We start from the raw sequence: 14,764 nt of genomic DNA, 5'->3' as shown, positions 1-14,764 counted from the left end.
CTTTTCAAAATGGCAGATGCATGGACTGTATTTTGCATGTTTAAAATAAAAAAAAAAAAAACACTGTTTTTGCAACTGTTATCTATAATCCCTCCCTGCTAAGAATGGTCTCTTTATTGAAGAAGAGGTTTACCCACCTAGACATAGTCTTCTAGAAGTGGGTCTGGAGCACTTAGCCCAGCACCCCTCAGACTTTACTGTGCACACAAATTACCTGGAGATCTTGTTACAAGTCAGACTGTGGTGCAACAGGTGTGCGTGGGCCTGAGATTCTGCATCTCTAACAAGGTCCCAGGTGATGCCATTGCAGTCCACACTTAAGAGTACTGAGGTTCTAGACTCTGGGGTGTCGTCCCAGAGACCATCTGACACAGGGAAGCACCTAGTCTGCTTGAGAAGGGCACTTTTCCCCTGCTAGTAGCCCAAAAGTCCCGCCTGTCTCCGAGGTGGGAATAAAAAGTAGTGAGACTGATTCCAGAAGCTGCATACCCCACATCAGTCTCACTGCTTTATAGTCACACCTCTTCCTTAAACAGACTAGGGAGTATTCCTCCTCACCAGCCTCCACCCTCTCAAAGGAGGCATCCCACAACCTCAATGGGAATGGTTCCATTTTTATGTCGACCCCTTGGAAGGACCTCAAAGAGTCTTTGGTGGCACCACAACCACAGAAACTCGTCCATGGCAAATGGCCATGCGGTATGGCTCCCCAGAAACCTGGCCCGCCAAGTTGATCTTTAAGCTTAGTGTGGGGCGTCTTGTTGCCTCTTTTTATCACTCCTGAGAACAAAGTCTATCAGCAGAAATGCCTAGGATCATTGTTTTGCGTGGAAGTGTTTTGTTTTGATATGAACTGGCCAGTCTTGAACCAGAAGAATGAATGTTTCCCTTGTGTAATGTTCTCACAGAGAAATGGACAAGTGTTTTGCAGGTATAAAAGGCACAAGGAGGAATTTATTTTTGGTGAGAGAGATAGGGAGTAAATCACAAGGCAAAATAGATCTGTTTGTTGTTTGTTGCGGGAGGAAGTATTAATAAGCAAAGCAAATGCCTTGTATGATTTCCGGTGTTATAGATCCTAACCTTGCAAATACATGTCAGCCAAATGCACAACATTTTGGGAATGATGGTAAAAAAAAAAGTGTATGACTGAAAAAAAAATCATAAATATTTCAACTGTATTGTTTTATGAATAAATTGGGTACTTACAGAATTTTTTCTGAGAGTTATAGTCTTGTTTCTCTTTTCAAGGCAATTCGCTAACAGTGATTTATTTCATGTAGACGACATGCCCTCAGATTAGGACTAGCTCTTTCACAGTCCCACAGAAACAAAAAGATATTGTTTTTAACAAACAGGGGATTAAAATATGTAGGCCCTATTGTACAGAATTATCTGATGGTGGTTTCTAACCCCAAAGGAGGACACGAGCTTCCATGTAGATGTGCCTGGAATATAGCAAGCACTCAATAGATACTTAATGAATAAAGAGATGACTAATTGAATGAATGAATGAATGAATGAATAGACTTGTTAATGTGCCTCTTGAGTGATCTCAAATCTATTGTCGATTTAAGAGGTGAATTAAGTGGCTATGCCTGTCAATCAAAATGATGCACCACTATGTCATTCTCAAATATCTGTTGGGATCTATTACATTCCTGTCAGGATCCCTGGGATCTGTGAGATTGGGTGACAAGTACAGAGTCCAGTTTGCCTAGCCAGAACCTTATAGCAGCTTACGTCCTTTTTCATAGCCAGAATGAAGCCCGGCTCAAAAGAATAATACAAATAGTAGCTAACAATTATTAAGGGCTTACTGGTGCCCCGTACTGTTCCAAGTGCTTGCTATATACTATCTCATTTAATTCTCCCGGCAGCCCTATGAGGTAGATAATATTATTAGTCCTATTTTGCAGATGAGGAAACTGAGACATAGAGAGTTTAGGTAACTGATGCGAGGTCACACAGCTATCAAAAGACATAGCCAGAATTTGAATGTAGACTGGCTCCTGAGCCCATTTCCTAATCCTGATTTCAGCTGCCCTCCTGGCCCTATACCTATTTGCCATATCAAGCAGTAGATAATTAGGACATTTGAGAGAATGAGGCTTAACACATAACCTTTGCCTCCATTTCAGAAATTTCTCTCCCATCTGGTGATCTCCGCTTCTTGATGTAGGCTCTGCAGCAGTGGAAGAGCGCCGGGATTCAGCCAGGTCTTCCCAACTTCCTGCCACCAAGGAGACCATGTGGATCAGACATTACAAACACAAACACTCCCAGGAGCTGAGCGAGCCATGTGAGCAACTGAGGAGGAACAGGTTTAAACAAGGGACATAAAGAGTAGAGTGTGGTGAGGATGGAGAGAAACTGGAAAGCACGTGTCCCAAAGAGGGTCCGGCCCCGGGGGCCCTGCACAAGTGTGGACCCAATGCAGCCAGCCCATCAGTTTCTCAAGTGAATTGGAAATTGTGGTATTTCATATTTATTCAGGATTCAACAATTGTTTTAAATACTACAAGGGCCAAACTGTAGGACTCAAAGGAAAAATACCTCTGGGCTTAAATTGGCTTGGAGGGCAAATATGGACCCATGTGCGGTCTGCGGACCACGGGGCCTCAGTAGATAACATACACTCCAAAATTCTACACTCCAAAATTCTTGGGGACCCCAAAAAGATTTTATTTCTGTGGTTTATATCTAGCAATATTTGCTGTATTCAAAATATTTAGTAATTCATTTACATAACAATAACAAACCCATTACACACTAACATAAATAAAATATTCATATTTTAAAAACTATATTTCAAAATAAAATAAAATAAAATAAAATAAAAAACTGTATTTCTGGGGTGCCTACTGGCTCAGTCAGAAGAGCGTGCAACTCCTGATCTCAGGGTCATGAGTTCGAGCCTTACGTTAGGCGTAGAGATTACAAAGAAATGAATGAATGAATAAACGAATAAATAAATTTTCAAAACCAAAAATAGCAAGGCAAGCAGCATTGTACGTCTTGCTTAATAAAAGCCAGCTGGATTCTCATATCTCCTTCTGCACTCACCCTGTTGTATAATGATGTTTTGGTTGAGGTACAACGAAGAAACTCTAGCCTTGCGTGGCTAGGTATGTGGTAAGGGGAAGAGTATTTTCAGCCTTCTCAAATAACTGTGCTAATTCTTTTCACCACACCAAATCTCAACAAGTTTCTTAAAGGTTAGTTGCAATGTGAAATACGAAATCACGTCAATAAACCCTTCCTGGCATTTTCAATGTTCTTTTACCCATGCATGACTTTGTAACATCGTGCACCAGTCACTTGGGAAATATTGATCCGCTCACTTATTTAGATGTTCTAAATGCTTACATAGTTTAGTTTACCACACCAAAAAACTCACATTCTTTTGCTGTAGAACATCTCTGCTATCTCATCAGACAGACTATTGAGAATCTGTCAATTATAGTGCCGGATTCAGGTTTTCCAAAATTCTAATCTTTGCTAGAAAGCTCAAATGTTTTCACTGGCAACAAATACTGTCAGTTGTTTTTGTTGAAGTGACAGATGCATTTCATTCATTTTCAAGAAAGTATCTCCCAAATACCCACATCTGAATAACTCTAGTTTATATCAGTCTTTTTCCCCCCCAAGTATAAATGGCGTTCTGTGAAAAAAACAAAACCAAAAAAAGTAGCCAGTTCAGGTCACAACAGGAAGGCACGCATGCCTTCATTTGAGGCAACCGTCTTTGGTCGGACTGCAGTAGGTATGCTGTATGTGTGCTTTGCATTTTGTCACCCAGCATATGAAGAAGCCATGGACTCAAGGATCAAGACTTGATAAAACTACTCACTTTTCTGCTCCATCAAGAACATCCTTAAATGAAACCGTGCATTCTTTCCTGGTCAAGTGTGGTACCATCTTCTTGAAGTGAGCTAAGATTCCAACAGTTTGCCCTCCAATGCTTTTGCAACATTGGTACAAAGATCAGCACAGTGAAAAAGGCATTTTATATCTTCGTGTTATTATGAAAAGAGTTTTGACATCACAGACTCCCTGGAAGGGTCTCAGGGACCTTTGGGAACCACACTTTGAGAACTGCTCGCTCTAGACCACTTGACAAATAGTATATTAGTTTGCTCTTCCTGCAGTACGGATTACCACGAGCTTAGTGGCTTAAAACAACACATATTTATTATGCCACAGTTTCTATAGGTCACAAGTCCGGGAAGATAGCTAAGTCCTTTGCTAAGGCCTCATAAAGCTGAAATCAAGATGTCCACAGGATTGCATTCCTTACTGGATGCTCTGGGAAGGAATCTGTTTCCAGGTATATTCAGGAGGTTGGTTGCCGTTGTAGAACTGAGGTCCCATTTCCTTACTGGCCGTCAGTTGGGGGAGGGGGAGTGCTCTTGACTCCTAGAGGCTTTCCACATAACCCCTCCAGCACCGGTGGGTCAAGTATCTTCAAACATTGAATCTCTCTGACTTCTGTGGCATCCCTCTGACTCCAGCCAGAGAAAGTTCTCTGCTCTTAAGCGTTCACGTGATTAGACCGGACCACCCAGGTAACTCAGGGTTCACTATCCTGAGACCAGTACCTTTAGTTACATCTGCAAAGCCCCTGATGTCATGAAATATAACATGTTTATAGTTTCCAGGGATTAGGAGTTGGACATGTTTGAGAGGCCATTGTGCCTGCCACAGAGAGAATGCAAGATATTGCCAGATGATTCAAAAACAAAATGTGGTGTGTTCAAGAACTGTAAAAGGGTTGCCCGTGGAGACAGAAGGAGACTATCGACGAGGTCAAGGAGTGGTGGTATAAATACCTGCCGATTCCAAATCTCTGCCTAGGAGAGCTCATTCTAAATATGTTTGAATAGCTCCCTTTTTCAGTCTTTCCAGCACTTGCTAAATACCAACCCTGCACTAGGCTTGAGGGCGAGGATGAGGAGTGGGCGGGGGGTGGCTTGGAAGAAGCAGGAGGAAAAATACGTGGTGTCGGCTCTGCTCGCAACCTAGAGCTGCCTTCTGATTCTAGGACTTTGGAATCTTATTGCACATATTTTCCATGCCTTAGCATTTAAGACCTATAATATCTAAAGACTTCCTCATGAGGATGTTCTTCAATACTAGAAGTAGAAGAGTAGAGGGAGAGAGGTAGGGACGCATGTGAGAAGAAACAGCAAGCCTGCCAGCCATTTGCAGCATCATCCTCCGCTTTGCCCCACACATGACCTAGACCTTCAAACTAGTCCTAAACAAAACTAAATACCTCTACACTCTGTGCCCTCCTCTTGAGCACGGTTCAGTGGCAATACCGAGTGTTTTCAAGCCAGGGTAAGTGGATCCAAGTCCAATCTTTGCTACGTAAGAGTTGGATAATCTCTCGAGTCTTCAGTTTTCCCATCTGTGAACACAACATGCATCTGACGTCCACTGTCCCCTATCTGATCCTTGCCCACCTCTGGCCACCCCACCTCACACTGTGATCTAGCCACCTCTTCTCGCTGCATTTGTTGAAGCGTCCCCTGCCATCCCTTCACTCAGTTGACTTCTACTCATCTTTGAAGCCTCGGGTCAGGCAGCAGCTCCCCTCAGAAGCCCCTGGATTTGGCCAAGTATCCCTCTTGCCCCTTCCCTCCTTTAGCCTGTACATGCCTCTCTCAGAACCTTTCTCTCCAGCTAGAACTAAGTCTCTCCCACAGAGCAGAGTGCTGTCTCACCCACCTTTGCACCCCAGGTCTTATTATTGGTGCCAATTCATGATGAGAGCGTGCAGGAATAAATCAGGAAAGGGGGGTACATTCTGATGGGAGGGAACGAGGTGTGTGATAGAACCTCACTGAGGTCCTCTGAGAAATGCAGCTGCTGAGCACAAATCAGAGTCCAGTGCATTAAGTTCCATTACACCAAAATTCTCAGTATAACACAAAGATTTTCAGGCAAACACCATTAAGGACAACAAACTTCCAAAACAAGAGAATGTAGCCAGTGCCTTAAGGTTTACGTAATGTAATTACATAATCCAGATGTCTCCCAGACTTCTCCAGCCTTTCATTAAAACCCCCAATAGAACAGAGTCATGGAAATGTCTTGGAGATGGTGGTGCACCACAGTGTGAATGCACGAACCGCCCCTGAATTGTCCAGGTTAGAATGGCTGATTTTCTGTTGTACGTGTTACTTTATGTGCATTTCACCTCAATTTAAAGCAAAGCAAAACAAAACAAAAAAACAAACGTTCTAATACCCCAGCTGATTAGATTAGCAGGCAGTCCAGCCACTCACCAGGCTGCCCTCCCAAACCCAGCCTCACTTCTCACTTTGGACCTGGCTCCAGGTCCTTCTGCTAATCACCTCCTGCCACCCGAATCTCATTAACACATTTCTGGGCTGCTGAGTTTTTCTTTAAATCATACTTCACCCCCCACTCCCCCACTCCCACCACCACAGACACAATTCCCTCGCTGAGCTCCCTGAAGTCAAGCCAAGAACACACAGCAGTTACTTAACCGAAGCTTTCCTGAATACTTGAACAGAACAAAGGAAATTTTAATGCAAAGAAGATACACTTAAAACTGGATACCTTGTTTGTGTTGAGAACTCGCGGATTATAAAATGCATCATTAATTTAACAACTCATTGGAGGAAAAGAAACACTTCATTAAATATTTACAAAAATTTCATATTCACCAACAATGCCACACATTTATCCTCACAATCCCATTCTCCTTTCTTCTTCGGTGTCAGAATACATCTAAGCCTTCTTCATATTGTGGCTTTAAAGGTTCTTCTGCCATTTGCAGTTACTCAAAGAAATGTTGGGATTTGTAACTATGCCTGGGACCCTGACCTTCTCGGGTCTTCAGGGTGAGTAATCTAACTCTGAGGTTTACCCAAGAATGCTGAGGTTTTGTATGCATTTCCTATTTGATTAAACTTACAGCGGTTTCTATTTTCAAAAGCCCAGTGTGGACTTACAAAGGAGCACCATGCTGCCATTCTACTCCTGTCTGTGTTTCTGATTCCTGGGAGCATAAGAGGATCCCAAAACTGCAGCCTTGTTGACAGAACACAAAAATACTTTTCCCCAGAAAGTAAATACAGCTTCAAGTTCTCGCATGATGAATAATGTCTCTAGTCTTACCCAAGAATTTCTGAAAGAAAAAAAAATAGCTTCAAACAGACACTGATTTCTCATAGTCTATGGAGTGCTCTTTCCCTTTATGCATATATGTATATATATTCATTAACTTTCACTTTTATAAAATTGAAAGCAGAACCCAAGGCTGGCAGGCTCGCTCTAAAATGAACAGACACAATTTCCCCTGTATTGCTCCTATCCTGAAGGCCAGGGTGAGATTTCTAAGAAAGGAAGTTCTTTTGCAGATGATTAAAAGGTATGAGGTTTTTCAAAAGGAAGATCTTTTCTTCTCTCTCACATACCAAATGATTTTTCCAAGTAACCTAAAAGTGCTAAGAGGGACCTCCAGCATTCATTAACAATCCAAAGGTAAATCCTTGGCAATAAGCTGGGATCCACTGGGATTGAAATCCTTGCATCATGGAAAGCAATCAGAACACCAAATGTCAAACCCAGGTGGACCAGAATGTGGGATATTAAAAATACGTACACCCAGAGAGACTGGATTAGGCTGAGAAAATAATTTCATAATTGCAACTAACTCATTTAGAGTTTAATAGAAATTAAATGAATTGAAAGTGGCTAAAAATATCATTAAATATAGCCACGGCCCAGAAATTACCACCACATTCCGTCTATGTCTCTTTATTTAATATCCACAAGAACAGAACAAGCTTAGCTGAGCTGCCATTCTGCAGATCTCAGTTCATCCTAGGATGCACATTTATCCATTCCAGCAAGGATAGTTAACAAGCTGGCCTGATCCTCCTAAAGAAGGCAGAACTGTGATGGTTATGAGCGAGAGCTTTGGTGTCAGGCAGAAATATGTTTCCCAGAGAATATTAAATTGAGTTACCTTCTCTGAAGCTCAGATTCCTCACCAATAAATGGAAGCAATACCCTTTACCTCTTAGAGTTCTCGTGAGGACTTAAGGAGATAATATCTTATGAATGTCAGGCTCTGGGGCGCCTGGGTGGCTCAACTTCTGCCTTCGGCTCAGGTCATGATCCCAAGGTCCTGGGATCGAGCCCTGCATCGGGCTCCCTGCTCAGCAGGAAGCCTGCTTCTCCCTCTCCCACTCCCCCTGCTTGTATTCCCTCTCTCGCTGTCTCTTTCTCTGTCAAATAAATAAATAAAATCTTTAAAAAATAAAATAAAATAAAATGTCAGGCCCAACGGATGGCACACAGGAAGTGGTCTCTAAGTCGTTATTTATAGCATACCAGGCAAGTTGTGTAGCCTAGAAGACAAAAGCATGGCAATAATAATAATTATAATAATAATAATTAAGGTAGGCTAAAAAAAAATGTGAAACCCTGAGACATTCAATGGTCCTCGTCACAGTGACTGGCTCAGGGATGTACATGTGACCTGAGCCAGGCCAAAAAATCCCAACCCAGAACTTGCTGGAGCTCTCAGCAGAAGGTAACTTTCCTTTGATGTGGCTACACTGAGAGGACAGGAAGCTGCGTGGGCAAGAAGGCATCCGCCACCTTGTGGGAATGAGGCCAAAACAGAGGAAATTTTAAGAGATAAAATAACAAAAAGAATAAGATATCCACTTGATGACCTCCATCAGCCTCTGGATCCCGCCTTGACGCTGGAATTTTCAGCCACCAAAGCCCATAAATCCCCTTTTCACTTAATCCAGTTGAAGTGGGATTTCTGTTGCTTGAAACCAAAGATTTCTAATGCAGCTTGACCTTGGGCAGACAGGGAAGATGGCAGGAGAGAGGGAGGGGGAAAGGGTGCAGCCCGGCCGTTCTTCTCTATTCCTACCAGCCACAAAGACAACCCGGTTCCCTGACTCCTTTCTGGTTGCTGAACTCTTGTAGGGAGGAGAGGTATCTAAATTAATACAATATTACTTATCCATTAATATTTTATTGTAAGTATTCTGCCTTAGGACATTGGAGAACAGGTTCGTCTTTGATTTTCCTGTAGGATTTAGCACACAGATAGCAGATGGAACATAGGATTTGGAACATGGAAAGTACTTGAATATTTGTTGAATGAAATGAACATTCAACCAGCCTCTACTTCCCTTCTTACATGAGAAGGAAAAGGAACAGGAGGAACGGATCATTTTGTTCCTAGACTGGATAAAATCATTTGAGTTTCCACCGCAGGGAAAGGGCAAAAGGACAGGCAATTATAGTCCTCCACCTCTGGGAAACCCACTGTGTTCCTTCCTGATAGTCTATATCTAACCACTTCTTACTATTTCCCTTTGACATTCATTATATGATGAGCCACTGCATTTTTCATTTCAGGACTAGGAATAAGAGTACTCAGATTTATATGCATGGAACAATGGAGAGATTAAGATCAAATCTCTCTCACATTCTTGGAAGCAGAAGGGAAATGGTGATTAAGGTGTTCTCTAAATTTGCTGGAAGTTTGAGGCAAGGGGAAACCGAGGGAACTTTGAGGAAGAATGGCTCCTTGTCCTGTAGGCTGACCTTTTTTTCCTTGGGAAAGACCACTCTGCTTTTGAGTCCAAGAGAGCACCCATTATGACCGCCAACTATTCTGCTTGAAGTCTCCCCACTGCCCAGTACTGGGACCTTACCTGTGCCCCTGGGAGAAAGTGCCAAGTTTAGGTGACAAAATCAACTCCCCCAGGAATCCATTTCTAATGTATTCTATTTGGTTGCCTGACCAAGTCCCAAACTCCCTTTTGCAGAAGGACTTTCGTACTTGAAATGACATTTCACATTAGACACTTCCAATCTGTTGATATTTTGCTTTAAAGATCATTTTTCCCCTCTCCTGCTGGCCATAACTTAAGCAAGGAGACATTTGACAAATAACTTCTCCTTTCACTCATCCAAAACAGCAAACCAAAGGCCCAGCATCATGTAGACTGGAAAAATAGAATGGGAATTGGGAGACCTGGGTTCGAAACCAGACTGAACTAGGTCCATGGCTTTGTTAGGGATGTTTACTAGATATGTGATCTTGGACAACTTACCTAACCTTTCTGGCCACAGTGCTTTCCTCATAGATTGCTCTGGGGATTAAATGAAATAATATTTGCAAAATATTGAGCGTCACACCAGACACTATATAAATGTCCTTAAAATTAAATGTATTATGAGCATTTTTCATTCCTAGTATAACAGTAGTTTCATTTCTGGAGAACACATGTTCTCTCAAACACATGGCTGTTCCCATCATGACTGACTCCCTTCAAGGAGACTGTTTTCCTTTACGACAAAGTTTGCAGACCTACATCTAGCATTCTCTGTAGTGCTCCTGGACTGGGGATTGTGAATTCCAAGGAGAAAGAAAGGGATAGAAGGAGATGAAAGGAAGAGAGAGGAGTGGGCTTGGCATGAACACCTTGTCCAGATGATGACAATGGTGTCTTTAAATAATGGTAGCATTATTCTTGTACATGTTACATCTCTGTAGTCTTAAGAGGTGATCAGCAAACATGGAGATAAAGGGACTTGAGGCCAAAGAATGATGAAGAGATCCCCTAACGTCTTGTTAGGAATCTGGCATAATTGCATCAAGATGAAATTGTTCGTGGAGAAAATACCAATGGGAAAGTCAAAAAAAGGATGAGTCGAGATTTTTCATGATTATTGTAATATCTAACAGAAAGTGAATGTGAATATTTTTAATAATAAAAGTAGTCAGCACTTGTTTTGTTGTTACTATGTGCCAAGTACTGTGTTAAGCACATTGTGTGCATCATTTCGTTTAATCTGTACTGTTGCCTGGGGAAGGAGGCATTTTTTTAAATCATATTTTACCAATGAGGAAGCTCAGAGAAACTAAGTGATTCACGCGTGTGCATGGAAATAGTAGCAGCAACAGGGTCTGAACCCAGACCTTCCCACTTCTAAAAATAAAGAGTGCTGCTAGCCATTACGTGGGTGTACCAAGTCCTCTGCTTCTCCTCCTGCCGGTGGAGGAGAAGGTGGAAGGAATATGTTAGACATTTGGTGACTCAAGGTCAGGCTCTCTCACCCCAGCCATACACCTCACGATGTACAAAATCACGGCTCCAGTGTTGCCTGTACTCTGGTTAGCATGGTAATTCTGGCCACTCTCAGGATTTCATATCCGATTTCCACAGATTTCCAAATTTCTTGTTAATGAGGTGTAATTCACATCCCAGAGAATTCTCCCTTTCAAAGGGTACACTTCAGTGGTCTTTGGCATTGTCACAAAGTTAAAATTTCCGACTATTTCTGGAGCTTTTATTATAAATGTAGGGTTTCTGGGACAGCTGAGGAGCTATGCATGACCCTGCCTTTAAAGAGTTTGCAGTCTTGTCGCGAAGACTCGGTTTCTAAACTTGCGGCTTCTTGCTACTTATACTAAAGAGAATAATACCATGTAAGAACATGTGTGCATAGGGTCAGGGCTAAGAGAGGAGAGGAATTCACTGCCAGGGCTGCCATTATGAGGGGATTGTCATGGAGGAGGCAGGCGGAAAGCAGACCTTGCAGATGAGGGAAAATCAAAGAGGTGATATGAGCTGGGAGGGTGTCAGAGGTAAGGGCTGTCAGGTTAAATGGCCCAAGCGGTCGAGTCTTGCCAAGCATAACTACTTGCCCTCTTGAGAGACTGGGGGAGACTTCAGTAGGAAATGGAAAAGAGACTAGATGGAGCCCAGTGATTTCAGCCAGAGATCGCCTGGTCTATTTGAAGGTAATTTATATAATAGTGACCAGCAGCAACTCTCAGAAACTCGGCGGTGATGCTCATTGGTCGCAGCGGGATGCGTGCTCCATGGAGTGAAGACAGCATTTGGCCCTGGGTTGGAAATTCCTGCTTTAAAAAGCCATTTTGTTCCATTTTGAAATAAAGTGGGAGTGAAAGCCATGCCCCGTGTTGCTTCATGGCTAATAAAACTGCAAAGGCATTTCTGCCTGGGCATAAAAGATTATTTTAAGCATCATCTCCCGGGCTCCTCGGTTACTAAGGGAATCCTGTCTCAGCTCAGCCACGCGGACAGGCGAGTTGCCATGACGACCCTGCCAGGCCTGGCTGGAGTCTAAATACCACAGAGAGAGGAACCACTGTCCCTTCCTGACTCCAGAGCAAGTCTGGCCGTGCCCTCCCTGCCCCTCGCAGTTTGCCGCTCCTCCTCCCGGACACAGCCCACTGCCCAGGCCTTGCCACCAGGGGACACAGGCACAGCAAGAAGGGCCCTCAGGGTCAGTGGCTCGCCCCGTTCGATGGCCAGTCTCCCCTTCTGCTCCAGAGTGTGTTGTTCACGTGGGTCATATCCAAGTCCTCTTGGGCACACACAGTCCTACAGGCCTTTGTCTCTCTGAACAGAGGATGTACTAGACTCTTACCCAGAAGCTGTACGAGGGAGCAGAGGAAAACCTGGAATAAATCTGATTTTCTTTCCTGTAAACCAGCCAGACATAATCTGGAACTGTTTTCCAGGGTAAATCTGTCATGGTAAATGTGTCAGCCACTGGTCAATTCCTGCAACTGCCCAGATGCTTTCCTCTCTTTCACGTGGAAATAAACATGGTGTTTGCGGCAGATTATATTCCCAAAAGATGGCTGTCACAATGTCTCCCATCCCACCTGCTCTTCTTACAAGGTGATCTTGCCATGTTCACATTGAGGAGTGGGTTTATGTTCTTTCCCCCTGAATCTCAGCCGACTTGTACCTGAAGTGAAGGAATACCATGTCATTTATGACGATAGGTCATAAAAGGTGACACAGCTTACATCTGGTTCTCTTGAGATGCTTGCTCTTGGAACCCAGCCACCATGCTGTGAGGAAGCCCAAGTAAGCCCATGGAAAGACCACATAGAGATGTTCCATGATTTCAGCCCCTCAGCTGACATCACCTCCAGTCTTTGAGTCATCCCAGCTGAGCTCCCAAACATCAAGAAGCAGAAACAAGCCATCCCCTCTGTGCCCTTTCTGAATTCCTAACCAACAGAAGCCCCACAGATAATAAAATGGTGGTTGTTCTCATGCCAAAAACTTTGAGGTAGCTTATTACCCAGCAATAGTAGCTGGAACCATGTTCTCTTTCCTTGGAATGTCCTTTCCCTACTCGGTCCCTGAGCACTCTTATTCTCCCCCTCAAGGAGTAATTCAGATGTTCGCTCCCCTGTGAGTATCCTACCTGGGGAACTTTGCACATATACCTTTGCTCTGGCACTTATCCTTTTGGTTCTTGACCTCCTCTGCCTTGCCTGCTGCACTGTGTTCTCCTCAAAGACTGAGCTTATTCTGTCTTGCTTATTTGAATTAGAAGCAAAAGAGTAGAATGACTGGAGATTTTGGAGTCAAACAGACCTAAGTTTTGGATTCCAGCTGGACTACTTACTAATTGGGCAAGTTATTTACTCTCTGAGCAGTCTCATATACAATCACCTATGTAAAATAGTGACCATGTCTATCACTATTGTCAGGAGCAATCTTGACGGTATCTATTCTGAGCCCAGTGTTTGGCATGTAAAATGCTCCATACAGAGCAGGTATTATCATTATTATTTTATTACCCCCTGCATTTAGTGCAGTATGATTTCAATTCATTTGATCATTCAACCAGTATTTGCAGAGCACCTAACATGTGCCAAGCACTATATGTTTCATAGTTGATATTCAATAAATATTTCTAACATATGTGTGTACAAAATAATGTAATTGGCAATGGACATGAGGCTTCTTACCAAGAATTCTTTTTCTCAGACTCAAAAGTAAACTTGAAGATACAACAGGGATTTTAATCTTTTTGTCACATCTCAAAACGGTCCAAAATCAAGGTCTGTTTATTCTATGAATTGTCAGCCTTTAGGACTTTGGGCTTAAATGTTTATATTCATTTTCTATTGCTGCCATAACAAATTACCACAAACTTAGTGGCATAAAATGACATAGATCTATCAGCTTATAGTTTTAGAGGTCAGAAGGCCAACACAGGTTTTACTGAGCTAACTTGCAGTTGTTGGCAGGGCTGCATCCATTTGTGGGTGAGAGCACCCACTCCTTGCCTTTTCTATCTTCTAGAGACCATTCACAATGCTTGACTTGTGGACTCCTTTCTCCATCTTCCAAACCAGCAGAGGCCGGCTGTACCCTTTCCACATTACATCTGTCTTACATTTTTTTATTCTCGCAGCCAGGAAGGTTCCCCGAATTGAAATTGAGAGACTCACGCGATTACATTTAGGGCCCACTTAGATAACCCAGGATGATTTCTACATCTTGAGGCCCTTAACTCTAATCACATCTACAAAGTCCTGTTTGCCATGTAACAGAACACATTTACAGGTTCCAGGGATTCAGATGTGGATAACTTTGGAGAGCATTATTCTGTCTCCTACAAAGAATTTCACTTAAAAAGCCTGGAAGGAGCCTCCGCCGGATAAACCCTGCTCCTCTACCATCTCACAGATGAAGAAACAGAGAGGGAAGTGGCTTACTCAGTGTCACTTTGCTAGTTCAGTTTAGAGCAGAGGTTGGATCCCAAGTCTCTTGACTTTGAGTTCAGAATTCTTTCTGCTACTCAAAGTTGGTCTGCTCACCAGCAGCTACATGCATGACCTTGAGCTTGTTAGACATGCAGACTTTCAGGCCCCATGCCAGACCTACAAAATCAGTCTCTGCATTTTATCAAG

This window comes from Mirounga leonina, unplaced genomic scaffold (genome assembly GCF_011800145.1).
Source record: "Mirounga leonina isolate KUSES-001 unplaced genomic scaffold, KU_Mleo_1.0 Mir_115, whole genome shotgun sequence".
NCBI lineage: Eukaryota > Metazoa > Chordata > Mammalia > Carnivora > Phocidae > Mirounga > Mirounga leonina.
The sequence above is the reverse complement of the archived record's forward strand: the minus strand, read 5'-3'. Positions refer to the sequence as shown.